Raw genomic sequence first — 12,845 nt, forward strand, 5'->3', positions numbered from 1 at the left:
CCAAGTTTTTGACTGCCCGTCATAACTGATCTGGTTTGATAACATCCTGTGAAGTGGCTTTTGAAATGCTTTTACTATGGAAAGTTACTGTATGAATGTAAATTGATTTTTCCATCCAAGTCTGACTCATTTCATAATTATAAACACCTTGATCAAATCACCTGATAAATTTGGGTTCTTGAAAAACTTGAAAAGTTGGGTTTTTTCATTTATATTTTTCCATGCCATTAACAAAACTGGTATGGCCTCTGTTGCCTCAACATACATCCAATACAATCCAAAGCTGCACAAAGTACACCAACAGTGGTCTTATTAAGGCTTTATTTAAAGCTTTGCCCTTAGATATTTTTATATTCTATTCCTGCCATAAATGACAGCATTTTCTAATTACCTTTACCACTTGAGATGCTGTTTTTAATGTTTTGTGAACTTTGGCCTCTAAACTACACTGCGCTTCTAAACATTCTAGCCCCCATTCAAAATAGAATTTTTACGTTCATTTTTATTAGTATGATTTCCAAATTTGGGCACTGTTCCCTCCAAATAATTGTACACACAAATGGATCCAGAACAAGACCCTGTGGACCACACTATTCCCTTCCAACCACTTTGGGGGATTGCCCTGAATTCCTACTCTTCCTTCTAATCAGTTTTTATCTAATTTTCTGCCCTTCCCCTAATTCCATACCCCTTAATCTTTTCCATTAATCTGCTGTGCGATAACATGTCAAAGAATTTCTGAAGTCATGCATAACATGTCAAAGAATTTCTGAAGTCATGCATACCACATCCACTCATCCATCCACTTACCATTACCACTTTTGTTAAGTAAAATATTTACTGAAATGCTTTGGCTGCTTCTAATTATTTTCTATTCATCTAGCTTGTCTTTTGGATGAAATGTTAAATTAAAGCCCCATCTGCCTGCTCGGGTGATGTAAAAGGTCCTATGCACTATTTCGAAGAAGAGTAGGGGAGTTAATCCTGGTGTCTGGCCAATATGTATCCCAACGCATCACAAAAAATTATTTGATTATTATTACATTCCTGTTTTTGCTGCATGTAAATTAGCTGCTGCATTTCCTACATTACAAATTTCTACATTTCAAAAGTATTTTGTTGGTTGTAAAGCACTTTGAAAAGTCTGGTGGTCATGAAAAGTGTTATATAAAGGCAAGCCTTTCTAGACACCTAGTAATTTCATCTTTATTTTAAAGGTCTTGGAATTTTCCTTATCACAGTTTTTAACTAGCTGGTTTAGTACTACCTTATTTTACAAATGGATATTACATTGGCTGCTCCAATCCTCTAACCCACATTAATTCCCAATTGAGCCATGAAACCATTCTCTCTTTAAAAAAAGTATTGAGGCTGCCACTGGCCACTAGAGAGTTTCGTATGTTTTCTGGATCAACGTGTTTACATCCCCATTGATTTAAAACTGGTGTAAGCACCAAAATGGCCTGAAATCTCTATGCACCTTTTAATAACAGTTCAGCCTGTACTCTTTAGCAGCAGAAAAGTAGGAGAGGAATATTGCTTATCTATTTCACTTCACTGCATATTTTTGTAACACATGCACAGGATTATGACCACACAAACAACATCCACACCTAAAGGATACTAAATCAGACAAACCACATAAGTTCACTCAAATATCTAAACCCCCCGGGAGGAGAAGACAGAATGGAGAGACTTCTGGGTTTGAGGGTCACCTCATCATTCCCAATTATTACTCATGCCATCTAGATGGGTGACTGCCAACTCCCTAGCTGCCAGGACTGCTTAACTGCTGCAACAAGTTCCATGATCTCACAGAGATAAAAACAAAAAACTGCGGATTCTGGAAATCCAAAACAAAAACAGAAATACCTGGAAAAACTCAGCAGGTCTGGCAGCATCGGCGGAGAAGAGCAAAGTTGACGTTTCGAGTCCTCATGACCCTTCAACAGAACTAAGTAGAAATAGGAAAGGGGTGAAATATAAGCTGGTTTAAGGGAGGGGTGGATGGGGGCTGGAGAAGGGGGTGGGGGTTGTTGGGACAAGCAAAAGTTTTTCCAGGTATTTCTGTTTTTGTTTTGGATTTCCAGCATCCACAGTTTTTTGTTTTTATCTCTGTGTTTAATTGACTGCCACTTCTCTTCAAGAAATGCCTACCTTGGAGAAGTTTTGTACTACTCTCCGTCAGGATTTTCGAATCTCTCTTTTGCCTTGTTCCCTCCTATCACTGCTTGCTCGTCCCAACTCCCCCCCCCCCCAACCCCTTCTTCCCGCCCCCTGCCTAAACCAGCTTATATTTCACCCCTTTCCTATTTCTACTTAGTTCTGTTGAAGGGTCATGAGGACTCGAAACGTCAACTTTGCTCTTCTCCGCCGATGCTGCTAGACCTGCTGAGTTTTTCCAGGTATTTCTGTTTTTGTTTTCCATGATCTCACCCCCCTGGGCAAACAAGATACTTCTCATCTCTTTCATGTTTGCCCATCCTTCATACTAACACACTCTTCATCCTCTTACAGTAAATGCTGCACAAGTGTTCTTTGTTCCATTTTGTGCTAGTGCTCTCTGTCTACAATCATTAGCATACAAGAATGTGCCCATAGGAAATGTCAAATCTTCTTGAGAAGCTGGTGGTTTAACCCTTTAAGGAGCAAAGGTTGGTGGCTGTAGATATAGAGATTTCTTCAGGCACAAAACCATTTTAAAATAGTTGCTTTCTTTTGAGATCTCTGATCTCTTGTGTCAATTCACAACTTTTAGTAATGTCAATGTAAGAAAAATTGAAACCACTTAAAGGTATCTTTGTATAAAGTAAGATGCTGTTGTAATGTGGATAAAATAAGCAGATGTTTAATAGATTGTTTGCCCACAAATCAAGAACAAATTAAGGTACTTAAGATATACAAAGATAAAAGCAAAAAACTGCGGATGCTGGAAATCCAAAACAAAAATAAAAATGCCTGGAAAAACTCAGCAGGTCTGACAGCATCTGCGGAGAGGAACACAGTTAACATTTCGAGTCTGTGTGACTCTTCAACAGAACTAAGGAAAAATAGGAAAGAGGTGAAATATAAGCTGGTTTAAGGGGGGATGGGACAGGTAGAGCTAGATAGAGGGCCAGTGATAGGTGGAGATAGCCAAAAGATGTCATAGACAAAAGGACAAAGAGGTGTTGAAGGTGGTGATATTATCTAAGGAATGTGCTAATAGGTGACATTAAGGGTAGAAAGCAGGACGAGCAAGGTACAGATAGCCCTAGTGGGGGTGGGGTGAAGGAAGGGATCGAAATAGGCTGAAAGGTAGAGATAAAACAATGGATGGAAATACATTTAAAAATAATGGAAATAGGTGGGAAAAGAAAAATCTATATAAATTATTGGAAAAAAAAGGGGGGATCGGAAAGGGGGTGGGGATGGAGGAGAGTTCATGATCTAAAATTGTTGAACTCAATATTCAGTCTGGAAGGCTGTGAAGTGCCTAGTCGGTGCTGTTCCTCCAGTTTGCATTGAGCTTCACTGGAATATTGCAGCAGGCCAAGGACGGACATGTGGGCATGAAAGCAGGGTGGAGTGTTGAAATGGCAAGCGACAGGAAGGTCTGGGTCATGCTTGCCATACTCAACTCAGCCTCTGCTTGCAAAACTCAGAACATGTATAACATTAGATGTGATTCCACGATTGGACAGTACTTGCTGAATAATCCCCAGTGTACTAAGAATTACACTAACAACCAATTTAAGATTATCAGTCAGGCTTGCAATGTGGCTCACTGTACTAGAAGCTACATATATTCATGTGCAGGGACCTGTGCTCCACAGGAAAAAGGAGCATGTCCAGGCATTATGCCTTTTTTGAATTAAAAGCATGGGGGACAATAATTCCCTGATGCATGTAAATCTCCATTGTAATCAGAGCCAACTTGCCAACCAATCGGCACTCTTTTTCATGCAGTGTAAATTGTTGCTCCCTTTGAAATTTGGCATTCTTACGCCTGTCCTGATGGGTGCGAGACAAAAAGTTTTGACATCATGCCTCTTTTTTTCAGCAATACTCACGTTCTGTACTGCCAAATGACTTTAAATGTATTTAAAAATGCAGTGTTGGAAAATATGAGACAGTGCAACATAGAATTTCAGTTGTGCTGAGGCTTTAGAAAATTATAATGCACTGACCAAAATAGATTTGGAGCATTATGTAAATTTTGGTTGTATTTCTGCTTTAATGAGCGTATATGGGTATGTATAAGTATGGTGAATGCATGCATCTGGGTGGGGTGGGGTGCAGTTAGCTCAGTTGACTAGACAGCTACCATGTGGATCAGATTAACGCTTAACAGCACAGGGTTCAATCTCTGACAAAAACAGAATTACCTGGAAAAACTCAGCAGGTCTGGCAGCATCGGTGGAGAAGAAAACAGTTGACGTTTCGAGTCCTCATGACCCTTCGGCAGAACTGAAGTATAGTTAGGAGAGAGGTGAAATATAAGCTGGTCTAAGGTGGGGGGGGCGGGGGGGAGAGAGAAGTTGAGGGGGGGTCGGTGGTTGTAGGGACAAGCAAGCAGTGATAGGAGCAGATAATCAAAAGATGTCACAGACAAAAGGATCAAAGAGGTGTTGAAGGTGGTGATATTATCTAAGAAAAGTGCTAATTAAGAATGGATGGCAGGATACTCAAGGTACAGCTCTAGTGTGGGTGGGGTGGAAAGACTAACAAAGTATTAGTTGTAGATTTAAAAATAATGGAAATAGGTGGGAAAAGAAGAATCTATATAAATTATTGATAAAAAAAAGGGAGGGGGAAGAAACGGGGTGGGGATGGGCGGGGGGGAGTTTAAGATCTAAAGTTGTTGAATTCAATATTCAGCCCAGAAGGCTGTAAAGTGCCTAGTCGGAAGATGAGGTGCTGTTCCTCCAGTTTGCGTTGGGCTTCACTGGAACAATGCAACAAGCCAAGGACAGACATGTGGGCAAGAGAACAGGGTGGAGTGTTAAAATGGCAAGCGACAGGGAGGTTTGGGTCTTTCTTGCGGACAGACCGCAGGTGTTCTGCAAAGCGGTCGCCCAGTTTGCGTTTGGTCTCTCCAATGTAGAGAAGACCGCATTGGGAGCAACGAATGCAGTAGACTAAGTTAGGGAAAATGCAAGTGAAATGCTGCTTCACTTGAAAGGAGTGTTTGGGCCCTTGGACGGTGAGGAGAGAGGAAGTGAAGGGGCAGGTGTTGCATCTTCTGCGTGGGCATGGGGAGGTGCCATAGGTGGGAGTTGAGGAGTAGGGGGTGATGGAGGAGTGGACCAGGGTGTCCCGGAGGGAACGATCCCTACGGAATGCCGCCAGGGTGGGTGAAGGGAAGATGTGTTTGGTGGTGGCATCATGCTGGAGTTGGCGGAAATGGCGGAGGATGATCCTTTGAATGCGGAGGCTGGTGGGGTGATAAATGAGGACAAGGGGAACCCTATCATGTTTCTGGGAGGGAGGAGAAGGTGTGAGGGCGGATGCGCGGGAGATGGGCCGGACACGGTTGAGGGCCCTGTCAACGACCGTGGGTGGAAAACCTCGGTTAAGGAAGAAGGAGGACATGTCAGAGGAGCTGTTTTTGAAGGTAGCGTCATCAGAACAGATGCAACGGAGGCGAAGGAACTGAGAGAATGGGATGGAGTCCTTACAGGAAGTGGGGTGTGAGGAGCTGTAGTCAAGGTAGCTGTGGGAGTCGGTAGGCTTGTAATGGATATTGGTGGACAGTCTATCATCAGAAATTGAGACAGAGAGGTCAAGGAAGGGAAGAGAAGTGTCAGAGATGGACGCTGTGAAAATGATGGAGGGGTGGAGATTGGAAGCAAAATTAATAAATTTTTCCAGGTCCCGACGAGAGCATGAAGCAGCACCGCAGTAATCATCGATGTACCGGAGAAAGAGTTGTAGGAGGGGGCCGGAGTAGGACTGGAACAAGGAATGTTCCACATACCCCATAAAGAGACAGGCATAGCTGGGGCCCATGCGGGTACCCATAGCCACACCTTTTATTTGGAGGAAGTGAGAGGAGTTAAAGGAGAAATTGTTCAGTGTGAGACCAAGTTCAGCCAGACGGAGGAGAGTAGTGGTGGATGGGGATTGTTGGGGCCTCTGTTCAAGGAAGAAGCTAAGGGCCCTCAGACCATCCTGGTCTGCTACCTCGACTACAGCTCCTCACACCCCGCTTCCTGTAAGGACTCCATCCCATTTTCTCAGTTCCTTCGCCTCCGTTGCATCTGTTCTGATGACGCTACCTTCAAAAACAGCTCCTCTGACATGTCCTCCTTCTTCCTTAACCGAGGTTTTCCACCCACGGTCGTTGACAGGGCCCTCAACCGTGTCCGGCCCATATCCCGCGCATCCGCCCTCACGCCTTCTCCTCCCTCCCAGAAACATGATAGGGTTCCCCTTGTCCTCACTTATCACCCCACCAACCTCCGCATTCAAAGGATCATCCTCTGCCATTTCCGCCAACTCCAGCATGATGCCACCACCAAATACATCTTCCCTTCACCCACCCTGGCGGCATTCCGTAGGGATCGTTCCCTCCGGGACACCCTGGTCCACTCCTCCATCACCCCCTACTCCTCAACCCCCACCTATGGCACCTCCCCATGCCCACGCAGAAGATGCAACACCTGCCCCTTCACTTCCTCTCTCCTCACCGTCCAAGGGCCCAAACACTCCTTTCAAGTGAAGCAGCATTTCACTTGCATTTTCCCTAACTTAGTCTACTGCATTCGTTGCTCCCAATGCGGTCTCCTCTGCATTGGAGAGACCAAACGCAAACTGGGCGACCGCTTTGCAGAACACCTGCGGTCTGTCCGCAAGAAAGACCCAAACCTCCCTGTCGCTTGCCATTTTAACACTCCACCCTGTTCTCTTGCCCACATGTCTGTCCTTGGCTTGCTGCATTGTTCCAGTGAAGCCCAACGCAAACTGGAGAAACAGCACCTCATCTTCCGACTAGGCACTTTACAGCCTTCCGGGCTGAATATTGAATTCAACAACTTTAGATCTTAAACTCCCCCTCCCCCCATCCCCACCCCGTTTCTTCCCCCTCCCTTTTTTTTTCAATAATTTATATAGATTCTTCTTTTCCCACCTATTTCCATTATTTTTAAATCTACAACTAATACTTTGTTAGTCTTTCCACCCCACCCACACTAGAGCTGTACCTTGAGTATCCTGCCATCCATTCTTAATTAGCACTTTTCTTAGATAATATCACCACCTTCAATACCTCTTTGATCCTTTTGTCTGTGACATCTTTTGATTATCTGCTCCTATCACTGCTTGCTTGTCCCTACAACCACCGCCCCCCCTCAACTCCTCTCTCCCCCCCGCCCCCCACCTTAGACCAGCTTATATTTCACCTCTCTCCTAACTATACTTCAGTTCCTTGACCTACTACATGTCCTAGAGAGATCACTTTAGCCTTAGCAAACTCGCTCTTTTCAAGATTGACTACTAGGTCAATTGACTGTACTCTCTGGAAGAGGACTTCCAGTTGCTCTATGTGGTTTTCCCAGGTGTAGGTGTACACTAGGAGGTCATCCAGGTACATGGTGCAATTGGAAAAGCCCGCCACTACCTCATTCATCAATCTTTGGAAGTTAGCCGGGACATTTTGGAGTCTGAGGGTCATAACCCGGTCACTGGTATAACCTGTCTTGGAGTTACAAAGCCGGAGATTTACTTTCCATAGGCTGTCAAGGGAACCTGCCAGTATCCCTTGAGTAAATCATTCTTCGTGATATAGGCTGCTTTACCCACACTATATATGCAGTCTTCCAGTTGGGGTATCAGGTAGGAGTCAGCTCGGGTCACTGCATTAACTTTTCAGTAGTAAACTTAGAACCTTGTGGAGCCATCCGGCTTGGGCACGAGCACAACTGGGAGCTCCAGCTACTGTTGCTAGGCTCCATTAGTTGGTGCTCCAGCATGTAGTTAATCTCGTCCTGGGCCTGGGCCAGCTTCCCTGGGCCAAGACAGTAGGGATGTTGCCTTATGGGAGGGGCCTCTCCCACATCCACATCAGGTAGGGCGAGGGTGGTGCAGCCTGGCTTGTCTCTGCACAAGTCTTTAAATGCAGAGAGCAGCCTCGTCAGGTCTGCTCGCTGTTCTGCACCTAGGCGGGAGAACAAGGAGCCTAAGTTGGCTAGTATTTCTGTATTGGTTAGCTGGGTAGTAGGGGGTTCAATGTGGGCCTCACCCACGTCTCCTCCAATTCATCCTCACTGCTACCCTCCTCCTCCAGATCAGTGGCAACGGGACAGACCACCACTTGTTTGCCCCCTACTCTGCTGTGATATCACTTCATCGTGATGACATGACACAACCTTTGCTTTTTCCCCTGATCTGGGGTCTCAGTTAGATAGTTCACTTCCCCCAGTTGCTTTGTTACATTATACAAATCACTGAACCAGGCCTGTAAGGGTTCACCTGGTATTGGTAGGAGCACTATCGCATAGTTGCCTGGCTGAAAAGTTTGAGTCTTGGCATGCCTGTCGGCTTGTTTGTTCATAGCCATCTGGGAATTTTTCAAGTGCTCTCAGGCCATCTCACAGGCTCTCATGAGCCACTCCTGGAACATGGCTACGTAATCCAACATGGTGAGCTCCTCCTTCTGCTCTAAAAAACTCTCCTTGCTTAGTTTCAGAGGCCCTCACACTTGGTGCCCATAAACTAATTCGAACGGAGTTAACCTGGTGAACTTATTGGGTGAATCCCTCGTAACGAACAGAAGGAAACCTAATCCTTTATCCCAGTCATGGGGGTACTTGTGGCAGTATGCCCTGATCATTGTTTTTAGGGTCTGGTAGTACCGTTCTAGCGTCCACTGGTACTGCACGTGATATGCTGAAGATTTCAGTTGGGTCACACCCAGGTTACCCATGATTTCCTGGAATATCTTGGACATTAAATTTGAGCCCAGATCCGACTGGATCTCGGTGGGTAGACCATACCTGGGAAAGAATTGGGTCATTCCCTCACCACCTCTCGGAAACAGGTAGCCATATCCATGATGGACCGGTGGTCCTCTTCTGTTTTGGGTAGGGGCCCCACACAGTCCACTAACACATGCTGAATGGTTCCCCAAAAACTGGCACGGGAATCATAGTTGCAGGTCGTACTGCAGGTTGGGGTTTTCCCACAGGTTCTGCAAGACCTTACTACGCCTCTGTGGAGGTGCGGCCAGTAGAAATGCTGGCTGACGCGGGCTTGGGTTTTGCGTATCCTGACATGCCCAGCCATCGGAGTTTCGTGAACTAGCTAGAAGATTCCCCCACAGTACCTCGGCGGCACTACCACCTGGTGGATCACTGTCCATTCCTCATTTACTGGTCTGTGAGGCAGGGGGGTCCCCATTTCCTCATCAGCAAGTCATTTTTAATGTAGCAGCAGTCAGGGACAGCTTCTGCCTCGGCCTCATTGTGAGCAGTCTGAGCTAATGTTTTTAACGGTGAGTCAGCTTGCTGGGTCTCTACCAAGGAAGATTTATTTATCACCTCCTTAGAGTCTTCTAGACTCCTGTAAAAGGTTTCAGATAACCAGGCCAGAGGGTCTTCTGTCCACAGTGCCACATCGGTTTCCTCTGTTGGTGCTTGTCGGGCCATAGACTGGGTTACCACACAGTCAGGGAAGATACAACGCACTTTCTCCTGCGGCTGTTCGGTCTCCTTGGCCTCAATATGCTTCACTGAAACCACTGGAGATGCTATTACCGTTGATCCCTCCAGGTCATTGCTGAGGAGCAAGTCGACCCCGTCCACAGGCAAACTGGGGACAACTCCCATGGTCACTGGTCCTGATACAAGATTGCACTCCAGATGTGCCTGGTATAGGGGAATAGGCATGTGCCCTCCTTCAATCCCCTTTACCAGCACTTTGGCACTCTCCGGTGGGGAGGTTATGCCTTTTTCCAGCGGTAGAGTCTGGCTGGCTCCTGTATCCCTCGGTATTACTGTAGGCTTACTTGCTTCACCCAGGGGAAATGTGGCTGCTCTTCCTTCGGATACAAAATCCCAGTAACCCTCAGGGATTTGTTTAACCTCATCCGCAATCTCAGTACAGGGACTCACAGCCGCAGTCAGAGCCATATTTTGGTCTGCTATGCTCTCTGACTGACTCCAATTCTCTTCATTGGGTGTATGTGCCCCGATAAATCCCACTAGTTTTTCCTATAGCCTCCAGCAGTTGGCCCAGATGCGCCCTACCTCCCGGCAGTTAGAACACACAGGCTTCTTAGCTTCACTTTTCATCTCAGTGCCAACCTTTCGGTCCTGAGGAGGGCCCCCAGAATTTCCCTCTCTCGGGTGCTCAGTTTCTTATCACTGTCCCACTCTCTATCCTTCCCAGTTGATTGGGGGTGACTGGGGAGAGGGGGGGGGTGGAATTTCCTCTGGAGCAAGGATTGTGAATCAACTCATAATTGTCAACCCCTGTGACCCTCCTGCTCCTCTAGGTGTGTTCTTATTGGAAAGGGTAGGGAGTTTTTAAACTCAAGGAGAATTATTTCACAGAGGCATTCGTAAGTGACTTCTGTTTTAAGTACCCGCACCTGCTGGTCAAAAGCAAGTTGCTAAATTCCAGGTAGGTCTGGTCAGGCCGTTTCCCAAGGGTATGGAATTTCTGACGGTACGCCTCTAGCACTAACTGGTACACACTTAATATAGCCGTTTTTACTGCCTCATAGTGACACTTTCCTCAGGCAGGAGGGAGAAAACCTCGTGAACCTTTCCTGAAAGCTTACTCTGCAGAAATAGGGACCACTGTTGCACTGGCCACTTTAACTGCTGTGCTAACTGCTCGAAAGATATAAAGAAGGCTTCCACCTCTGTTTCATCAAACTTAAGGATTGAGGCAACCTGGTTCGCTCATCTAATCCTTAAATCTGAGCTAGTAGTGTCTTCAAGGGACCTAGGTCCCTTAGACTTAACAATTCAGTAGATAGACTCAAGAAAGTTGTTATGCAGTTTTGAAAAGCTGATTTCAAAAGGACAATTTACTTACCCCAATTTATTTGTCTGTGGGAAAAAATATTCCAGACTCCGAGCCCCCAATTTGTTCAAATCCCGGACGAGTGCTCCAATTTGTTACGACCCACCCCCCGTGTGAGGTGAGGTTTCTCTAAGCTGTTGATCCAGGCAAGACCCCTCAATTTGTCACCATCTGGCTAGGACAGCCCCAAATTGTTATGCCTCAGGTGAGGAGGGATGGACTGGCTCCCTATTCAGCCCACCCCCTCCCCCACACCCCTCCCATTGGTTGCAACAAGATTTAATCTAAAAAGGATCCCTTTCGCAAGTACCTTTTCCCAGACCCAATCGTTTGGTTTTGAAGGAGCAAATTTGATCAGACTTTCTTGAGTTAAAGGTAAGAGAAAGTTTGTTAACTACTAAAGGCAAAAAAGGATAAAACACATGCATATATGGTCATACAGGTTAAAAGAATTTAGCTTGAAGTGAATATATATAAATAAAGGTATACAGAACAGTCTTTGACCCGTGGGGAGTAGGTAATTGAATGTTATGACCGTTGCGATTTGAGATTCCAGCAGAATTGACTCCACTAGACAAATCGTCAGTTTCTAGGTTCCAGTAGAGTTGACTCCAGTAGATGAATAGTCGGTTTCGAGGTTCCAGTAGTGTTGAATTTAGTAGAAGGATCAAGGTACCTGCAAAATGGTGATTTGCAGCAGTGTGGCTGTTACTTCTGAGTCAAACTTCCAGCACTTGCTCTCTCTCAGAACACCCACCAACCGACAAGACACTGCAGCAGCTTGTCAGCTCACTTTTAACTCCTTTGTCTATTCCAAGTGGGAAGCGAATTCACAAACCTGTCTGGGCATTGCCCACAGGATTTCTTGATGAGATGACATTCATCTCTCATTATGTCCCATTGTCTCATCCGGAGGGCCAATTCTGGATGCCTTTAGAAGTACCTTGTCCGCCAACAGGATGGGGTTCCAATAACCTGCAGCATTCCAGCCAGTGGCTTGTGTGCATTGTTTAAAAACTCCGGTCTTATTTTTAAAGTCCAACGTTTCCAGACACAATTCAGTGTTTTTTTCTTTATTATCATGACAACTAAGTATAATGAGTTGAGTTGTGAAGTTAGATGCCCAAGAACCACAGAATATAAAAGGCAATGTCATTGAATTACAAAGTACTAATTATAGAGAAGGCAAACCCAAAATAATACTTCAAGGTATGATGAAAACTACAACATTGGGAAAAATGTCCCTCCTCAAAAGGACAAAATACTTGACCTACTAAATTAGATACGAGATTCATTATGTTATGGTACTAGAGGGAGGGATGAGCTCCTACGAGGGGTGTCTAGCCTACACAGCCAGGCACACAAGAGGATGGAATCTGAGAAATTGTGTAGTTGGAAGCAACTAAGATAAGTAATTTTGTAAGGCACAATTTGCCTTATACAAACCACTATACCTGTTAATTAGCCCACGTTACTTGGTATTAATTTTATCTTGCATTATGCCTCTCATTCATTCAATTATTAGGCAGACCGGTCTAGAATTACCTGTTTTAACCCTTTCAGAACAGCAGTGTTACAGTGGCAACCATCTGCTGACAACATTCACATTCAAAAAGGTTTGCTCCAAACTTCTGACTTGGAGCATAAAAAGTATATCTTCAGAACCAATTAAGCTTTTATCACCATTTTCTTTAGTACTCTCATCTATAATTAACCTATTTGCTCCATCATCTTTTATTGCACCATTTTGTTCTCATAATCACACTGAAGACCAAGACAAGGTCCTCAATAAATATATCCTTTATAAGATCTCTATTTCTACTTCAGCCTATCCT

Source organism: Cetorhinus maximus, chromosome 9, assembly GCF_964194155.1.
Source record: "Cetorhinus maximus chromosome 9, sCetMax3.hap1.1, whole genome shotgun sequence".
NCBI classification, from domain to species: domain Eukaryota; kingdom Metazoa; phylum Chordata; class Chondrichthyes; order Lamniformes; family Cetorhinidae; genus Cetorhinus; species Cetorhinus maximus.